The sequence below is a fragment of the Poecilia formosa genome, unplaced genomic scaffold (assembly GCF_000485575.1).
Source record: "Poecilia formosa unplaced genomic scaffold, Poecilia_formosa-5.1.2 Scaffold105, whole genome shotgun sequence".
Classification (NCBI taxonomy): domain Eukaryota; kingdom Metazoa; phylum Chordata; class Actinopteri; order Cyprinodontiformes; family Poeciliidae; genus Poecilia; species Poecilia formosa.
The window spans coordinates 981,201-990,643 of record NW_006800044.1 but is presented as its reverse complement, the minus strand read 5'-3'; the positions used below and the strand labels follow the sequence as shown (position 1 = coordinate 990,643).

Genomic DNA, 9,443 nt, shown 5'->3' with positions numbered 1-9,443 from the left:
TACAGTTGGTATATTCATCTTGTGTGAAGTACAGTACAAATGCACTTTTATGGAATTTGATACATTTGATACGTCTATATGTTTGTTCTCTATGTTTTATGTTTGGCTGTAAATATTTTGAAATGTGAAAATGTTATTCTATTTCTGCCAAATAAAAATATTTATAATAAAATCTTTGGAGAAAATGTACATTATTTGCTATATTTATCCTAAAAAGCTGGAAACAAAGAAATATATATATTTTAATGATAAGTCATAAAATTTGGTTCAAAGTGCCAGAACAGCGAGATCAGACATATTTATGATCTATATATTTGTGACAGAGGCTAATGGTACATTACCAGTATTGCAGCTGAACTTTGGCAAGCAACATGAACAATGAAATACGTACTGTTAAAGGTGCCATGACTCTGCAGTTGGAGCAGAAAACACCTGCTTCAACAAACCCACTGCCTGCAGAACAGGCAGCACAGTGAGGATCACGTTCTCTGGTTTTTCAGAGCATTTCACAGAACTCTGTTGTATTTACTGTGTCCAAAACTTGTGGGTCAAAAACTCCACAAGTTTTGTCTGGAGTCCTCGACAACCGCCTAAATAAAAGAGCAGCTAAACACAGCTTGTAAGACCGAAGGGTTGTGTGTCTAATCAGGTGGTCAGCAGCACAGGAGCCCCACAGAGACCTGCATTCTCACCATTCCTATTCACACCTCAGGATTCAACATGGTATCATGGTAAGAAAAAAAAAAAAGAAAAAAAGTCAGATGTCAGAAATCAATTTCCAGTATCTTACTGGTTAGTAAAATACTAACCGGTCAGTATCTTACCTTCATGTAGTAGAATCCCAATGATATCATTGCTCACATGTTAGTCAATGGGTCCTCATGACAGTGAAAGGGGTTAAAAACTAGAACATTTTCAAAAAGTTAATTTCATGAACTAAATTCAAAACGTGAAACGAAAATATAATTACGAACTTAACACATAATGTATGACATTTCAAACGTTTCTTACAGAGCTAAGATTTACTACTAGTTTTTTAGACATTAGGTTATTAGATGAAACCATTAATTATAGGTACTGTTGATGTAAAAACACCATGGCAGATTGTATTGGGCTATAATCCTACCCATAAAGATGATTATAGCCCATAATCATGCAATGTAGCAGAAACTTCTCAATGCATATGACTATGTTCAGTTCAGTTTCAAACTTTTGTTTGGCAAATTAACCGAAAACAAAAACGATACTACTTTACAAACCCAAAAAGCCTGAAGCCAAATCTTATGCTTGCCCACTCTGTTCATCTACTTAGCAGCTTACAGGAATAACAGATATATTGTGTCCATTTGCATACATACAAAAGTGCACACATTTGTATTTGAAAATGCATGAATATACACATACATTACTTACATACATGATTTCACAATACATATTTATATAACAGTATAAGCTTGTACCATTTTACTTTTTAAGGCTCTTTTAAAGGACATAATTTGAGATCATTCATTTAATTCTAGTTTCATGCCAGTAACTGAAAAACATCGTGACTCGACCTGGCTTTTCTCTTTACCATTGCAGCATTCTAAAAATTTCTAAGTGAATGTTATTATAAATGCTGCTTAAGCTGCTGGTGCTATAAAAAGCAAAGACTGAGGCGAAAGGTTTGGTTTGATCTCCTCTTCATTCTGCACCCTCTCGAAGAGGTGTTGGCCTGCCTTAGCCAGTTTTGTTTATATGATAGTCACCACTCACCGGTTTTATATTATGGTTACGTAAGCATGCAGCAATGTGAATATGAGCAGATAAAAGGGATAGAAGAAAGATGAAGAATCATAACAGGTTGCCTAGACATTAAGGGCAACAAGTGGAACATTTTATGAGTTTTATGACTTGCAGCAAGAACACACCCCAGAACTCTACTTTTTGCAATGGTTGCACTTCTGCACCTAATTTTTGTCTCTCAGTGCACCAGCACAAAAGTTCGGTGGATGTAAATTTTTGACTCCAGGGCATTACTTAATGTTGCAGTTTTACAAAAGCAGCCAAATTGAAATCTGCCTTAAAAATCCTAAGTGGGCTTTGCTGGAGTTTGTCCCAACTTCTTGGGGCGTCCCAGTTAAAATCTCCAACTGGGAAGACATAATTTCCAACTTCCAACTCAGGGAGAATACAAGTGTTACTGAGGCTTTATTTATATGTTTTTTGTTGTTGTTTTACCTCAAACAACTGGTAAAAAAATATAAAAAAATATTTGCGCCCAAATTAATTGCACCATACACTAAAACATTTGGAAGGTGGTTTAACTTGAAAATGAAAATCCACCTGCTGCCTTGAAAGTACAATTTAAGTCAGCAAGAAAATTGTTTTGATTTTATCTCATAAATTAAAGTTCATGAAGTTGATTTAACAACAAGAGACAAGTTGTCTAAACCTTGTTTTTAAGTTCATTAGTCTTGAATTGTGAGTTTTAACTTAAAGCTGCAATTTAAACCAAATAATTATTTCACAATACGCAAAAAAAACAGTCCTCACCTAAAGACCACACATACTATTCTTAGTCACAATATCAAGTTAATAATTTAAATTCTTGTTTCAAATTGCATGAACAAAATTTCTGACCTGATACAGAATTTTATTAAATATCACAATTAATTCTGCTAGAAAAAACATTTAAGAGTGAACAGGACACTAGTCAAGTTTTGCAAACTTAAAATAAACATTTGCTTCAACACAAAAAATGTCAGATCAATGTAACACACTTCCATCTCACTCACGGTGCAACACAAGATACAAAAACGTGCCGCTAAGCACACTGGGAAATAATTCCCACCCCTTTGCTAAAAATTCTAGTTTATTCAACCCTTGGAGGTTTGACAAAATTAATAAAATACAAATTACTGCTGTAAGTTTATCTTTCACAAACTCACACATTTAGGTTGAAAATCTAAAACTCTCTAAACTTATTTGACTTACACAGCAGAAAATGTTAGACAGCTAAATGTGCTGGTGGGTATTTTTTTAGCGAAGACCATGCAGCAGACATAAATCAATAACCTAATCATATAAGATTACTGTTGTTATTTATTCAGTTGTAACTAGAACCAGCTTCAATACCTAATAAATATCAATATATTACACTTTGCATTTGTGCTTCTGCTTCCTGATGAAATTCCTAAACTTGAGTTATTTAAGGTGTTTGGTTTTTAAAAGATTTCCCCATTTCATTACTTCAAACTAACAGATCTCCTCAAAAAGCACAAGAGGAAAATTTTGCTGCCCCTCTGATTATTTAGATTAAATATTTTCAATAATTAATTCACATATAATATTTTAATCAATATTCTGTTTAGATAAGGAGGAAGCACAAGGATTCCCTGACCACATCTTCCTGGTTAGGTGACTTGGTTGGGTGGACTGGTAGCTTTTTTTAATTACTTTCAAATGACACATATGGATGGAATGATTTTCCTTAACGGCTGGGTGGAGATTGTGTTTAGAGACTTAAGAACACCAGTAAAAGAATAGCAATGAACATCTGTTTCTAATGGAAACAAACAACTGTCACTTCACTGTAGAGAGGAGGAGTAATGTAAATTACATACTGAGAATTTATGTGCAAGTGAAAGATGGAAAAAAGCTTCTCCACACAGCATGCTGTCGCACAGATAATGTTTGCTGTACACTCATTAAAATGGCTCTTGACCATATCTACATGGGGTGTAGATACAGTAATTGTACAGCAAACAGACGTACGTATAAAGAATGATGGATTGTCATGTACTCTGACTGTGGGTGTGGAAAAGAATAACACACAAGAAAATTGTTTTTATTTGTATGAATTACATCAGAATGGCATATTTTTATGTAAGAAAATGCATTTTCATTTTAGATTTTCACCTAAATGTGTCATCAAGCCACGAATTATGTCAAACCTTCTCCTGTGTAATATTTGTGCTGTTAACAGATGATTTAATAAAAACGGTAAAAAGATTTAAAATTAGCCTGTAGTCATATATTGTTACTTCTGTAAAAAAAAAAAAAAAAGATTATACTGTAAAGGATATGTTAAGACTACACATGGGCACTTTTTCCACAAATCACCTTTATGTTTGTCTTGTTTCAAATTTTACAAAGTAATCACTTTTTTTTGTCAATTAATTAATTTATGAATTATACATTAATTAATATTCCAATGGGGTTTTTTTGGAACTCTAAAAATCTACCAGTTATTTATCTATAAATTTGTTAGTAATTAAGAGTTGTACAATACATTTCCATTATGGAAGTAAAGAAATATTCCAAGGATTAGTAAATGACATAAAACTTAAAAGTAACACTACCCTTTAGCAGCACATTGCCGCTTCCTTCCTCATCATTTTGACTCATTCATAAGTCAGCTTATAACACGTTTTTCTTATTTTCCACTTTGTCTTGTGTTTAAAAAAAAAAACTAGAGTTGTTTCCTGTCTTAAAAGCTAATTGATTTCCTTGAAAAGACTTGTAATTTTATAGTGTTATAACAAGTAGTTACACTGTGTCCAGCCAGGCCGTTCCCACATGACATGTTGATCTAATGCACAATGGGACCTGGACTGATATCACATATGTAGGGAACATCGGTTTCACTGTTATTTACTGTGAAGAACAGGAAACGTTGACACATTGACAGATTGTTAAGGAAAATCCTCCTTTTAAAGAAATAAATCAAACTTTTAAGTTATCTAGTCCTTCAGTCATTTATGTTACAGTTGATTCTGTTTTATGCTTCAAACTTGAGATTCTGTACTTGTTTTTAACATTTCCGTCTACCCCCCTCTTTATTAGAAGACATTAAAAAACATGTGTTTCTTTCCACTAGACTAATGACAATGAAGTAATCCTTATTCCAAACAAACTGCAGCGGACCCCCGCCCATTCGCGGTTCGGTATTCGTGGATTTTTTTTTTTACTTTTCAGCTCCTAATAATTTACGGAGAATTGGCCTGTTTACGGATCTTTTAGGTATATTTAAAGTATTCGAAAGACTTTGCTTCATGGGAAACTAAAATGGCATATTTGGCACAATGTTACTTGACGCCCTTATGGCTGGTACTTGCTAAGTAGCCATTTCTTTCCCTTGGTGCGGATCAGCTGTAACCCCATGACGGCAGGAAAGGAAAATCGTAGTTGTTTGCTTCTGTGGTAGTGCTGAAACGGTTTCCACGGTGCATATTAATGCATATTGAGGTAGATTTGGTGTTTAAACTATTAAAATTGTTAGCGATATAGGATTTTTTTAATAACTAGTCTCAAGTATTTGAGGATTTCAGCTATTTGTTGGTAGTAGTGGAAGAACATCAGCAGTAACAGCAACATCAGCTGTATAGGTTTAAAAATGTATAAAAAAACAAGAACAACAATAATAGTGATAATTATATACTGTAGAAGATTATAACATAAAGATATTGTGCAGTTGTTAGAATAGAAATAACATGCTCACGAACCAAGGGACATCCAACTGATGAAAATATAAATAATGTCCAAAAACTAAAACCCATGAATCCAAAATAAGAGCACAAGAGAAACAGTGAAGCACACAGAGGCATAAACGACGTTAGCAGCAGGATCTGCCGCCTGAGCAATAACTGTGTGACGCAGCATTGAAGCGGACATTTTAAAAGTTTCTAATGGCTTCCTCTTTACTGTTGATGTGGGAATATCAGCAGTGATTTTGCTTTTCGATTTGTCTGCTACCATTAACTCTGTGGCTCACAGATTGACCCCCTGGAGGGACTTCTCGGTATTACAGGTACAGCAGTGAATTGGTTTCTGTGCTTTACCATGTGGTGTCTGTTGTAGATGTGTCCTTTTTTTCTTTAAAGCAGAAAACCTTCTGCTGTGAAATGATTAGGGCACTTTGTGTTTTTCTTCTTTTGACTTCACAAACACAACTGTAATCATAGCTATACTAATGTCAGGGCTGTTTGATGAGTTTTTTTTTTTTTTAGCTTATGCTCAAGTGTTCATAGAGGATGACTGACTTTTTCCCGACTGCCAGAGTTTGGGACCACCATGAAATTTCTGTAACCACATTTTAATTTCAACAGTTCACATATATTTTAAGGAACAACAGACACATAGAGCTTTGGAGTTGGAGTGAGAATCTTTGAGAAAAGTTTTGGACACCCTTTATTAATTAATGGAAAAAAAAAAAAACTTGCACAGTTGGGAAGACAGACACAGGCCCAATTTGGTAATAGCAAGGTGTACCCCAAAGCCCCCTGTGGATGCATATATCGATACACACATCGGTGGTTACCACCAGGCCTTACTCAACTTGATGAGCGCCATAAACCGCAGAGACCCAGTATAACTTTCCAAGAAGACATCTGTGCCTCTTTGCATCTCTCCCATGCTCACCAGCTTAGAAAAGGATTTCAAACATAAACAAACAAAAAAAAACCTAGAATGACTCAGACGCAAAGTTTCATTTGTTCAAAACAAAAGGTTTACTTTGGAGAGCCCAGTGTGGCCAAACATGCAAACGATCAGATGACAATGTTCATACAAGTCTAATCCACATCGTTACGGGTCAAGCAAAAATGGCTTCAGAGAACTGGATGATGCTTACTTACATAATCCGCAAAACATTTGAAACAAAGCTTTCAAATCAGTACGCGGAAGCGATCACTATGAACAATTCAGATTGCTGCATTTACTTACAGACAGTAGTAATGGGACAACAGTATTGATTTGAATGTTTCTACATGTAGTTTGAAATAAGAAATAATTACGTAAGAAACTGCCTTGAACCACCGAAGGATTTTTCAAGTGGGAAAAAAAAACACCCCAGGGTTTTGCTTTGTGTGTGTGACACTCAATGTGGTTTCTGTGAAAAATTAGGTGATCTCCCAAATGAGGCAAACTCCTGAAAATCATTCCCAGTTTCTTTGACTCAAAGCAGATTGTTAAATGACGACTAAAGGGTGAATATTAAGATAAAAATCAGCTACTAAGAAAGTCTAAATTATTGTTTTCATGACTACATTAGAGCTGGAAAGTGTTTCATCTGTTGAACACTGAATTCCAGCTAAATTATTATTATTTTTTTTTTATAACTGACACTATTTATTGGAAGTACTTTCGTTGCATAATATCACTATTCAGATAACACTTCCAAAATATTCCCAGATGACTAAGACCGTATCTGGAATAATAAAACCATATCACCATGTGCCTAAATTCAGTATTTTTTATCAGTCATTTTCATGATACCAAACTATAACGGCAGTCTTAATCCAAATGATAAAAATTCAAGTAAAATCTTTAAATACATTCCAAGTATTCCCAGATGAGAAGCAACTTTAACTAGTGTTATGTTGTGGTGCTGCAGGAGGAATTGGTGCAGTTCATTAAATAGATGACATCATGAGGAAAGAACATTATATGGAAACAGTGAAGCAAATACAGCAGCCTGGAGGTTAAAGTGCAAATTGGTCTTATTAATGGATAATGGCCTTAAATATGCCGCTAAAGTGGTTGTAAAGTGGTTTAAGAACAAAGTAAATGCTTTTTCGCCAGCATCACGAAGCTCCAAACTCAACGGAGAATTTGAGGGTGGATCTGAAATAGAGAGCGCGAACGAAGCGGCCTATAAACCTGACTCAGTTATGCCGGATCTGTCAGGAAGAAAGGACCAGCACTGCAGCAAACTGTGGTGAGAAGCTTGTGGAAGGAAACCCAAAAGGTCCGACCCCTGCCATGCAGTCAGTAAATTTATGTAAAGTTCAGATTTTGAAGAAATAATTAGATAAATCTCTACTCTCATTTTTTTTTTCATCATTATTGTGGTGTGTAGCAAATCTAAATAATTTTGGAAATTCTAACTAACCTAAAACAATACATGTTTGTTCTGCTTTAATTTCAGATATTGAAGAAAAAAGGTGTATGTAACTGTATGTGTTGATCTTTATACGTCAGGAAATGGTTGCAAGAAATTAGAAACATGCCTCAATTTCCCTCCACTTAAAAGGTTTAGAACAACTGGAATAAAAAGCTGGGATAAACTGAAAACTGGAATAAAAACAGATAAACGTTTAAACTTGCATCATGCACACTGAGGAAGACTTTACCGAGAACCTCCATAAAATCTGTCCTGTCATTTCAGGACAGATTTTACTTACCGTCAAACTGACTCCTGACCTCCATCAGAGGTCAGGGTCAGGGTCTAGCTGACCAAAAAACTAACTTTTTGGTCAGCTAAATTTTTTTTAATTTTTTTTCCCAAATGAGAAGTAGTTTTTTCTCAACTTTAGCAATAACATTACTCATCAGATTTCACAAGAGCAGTTGGAGTTTGGTGTCTTTTACCATCTTTTAGTCCAATTGGATTTCAACGCTCTCAGACGTTATGTACATTTAAACCCATTATGAGTAAGGAAAAGCAGAAAGGGAGGAGAAGTTTGGAGCAAACTAATTATATGACAAAGCAAAGAATCACTTCCCGTCTTCTGTTTGAAGTTAACTCGCTCTCTCCCACCCTGTCTGTCTGGGGCTCCCTACGTCAGCTGCCTGGTCTGATGCAAAACCTCAAAAACCACGTGGAGTTATCTGGAGCCCCACACTTTTATCAGTCCCATTCCATTAGCGCTGTTCAGCTGGTTGCCCTGACCTTTCCTCCTTCAAACTGCGAGAGCTGTGAGAACCTCTTGGATCATTTCTGAGGATGACAACACTTTCCGCAAACATGTCTGCTACACTGACTTTATAATCCCTTCCAGATGGTGTTATACGGCCATAAGATGGTGTGCACAAAAGAAGAAAGAAACACTTCTGGTAGATTGGGCAACTTAACTTTCTTACAGCAAGACAGTAAAACAACATTTTCTGGGTGTGGTATTTCTCTATTATTTCCAAAAGAGTATTTTCCACATAATTTTTTTGCTCTGCTTTTTATTTGTTTTCTACTTTTCCAGCATTATATAAAAGTAAAATGTACCTAAAGGAGCATGGGAAAGAAACTTGAGGAGATGAGCTGAGAGAAAGTTTGAGACACTCATTCAGTGCGTAAGAAGTGAATGAATCAAGAAATCTGATCCCTGTTAGATCACTCTGTGATTTTTGGCTTGCAGCCTGTCATTGAACTATGGAGCATAATCTACAGGCACGGTCTATGTGGGTCGACTGCAGAGTGACGAGTCATACTGGTGAAGCAGGAATCGTTTACTGGAAACTATGTAAAATACATAGTTTAAAGAAACAGACCAGCTTTATTCAGAGGGCACAGCTGTTCCCAAATAGCATGAAGTCACTACAAGGAATCCCAGAGGAAAAAGTTGTGGAGTTGTGGAATGTCACTACAATTAGAGATTCATTAGGGCATCTGTAAGGGATAATTAAAGGGTTTCATTTCATGTTCATTCTTTGGAAACTGCAATCATGAGCGAAATTAACACCTTTGA

General features: G+C 35.6%; 1 long non-coding RNA gene across 1 annotated transcript in view; it reads right to left on the bottom strand.

Moving 5' to 3' along the window:
- Window positions 1-624, bottom strand: part of LOC107837026 (uncharacterized) — a 19,739-nt gene extending 19,115 nt beyond the window's left edge. Inside the window, exon 1 of the long non-coding RNA XR_001662998.1 lies at window positions 615-624. This is a non-coding gene — a long non-coding RNA (uncharacterized LOC107837026). The remainder of the gene's footprint in view (window positions 1-614) is intronic.
- Between the last annotated feature and the right edge of the window lie 8,819 nt (window positions 625-9,443).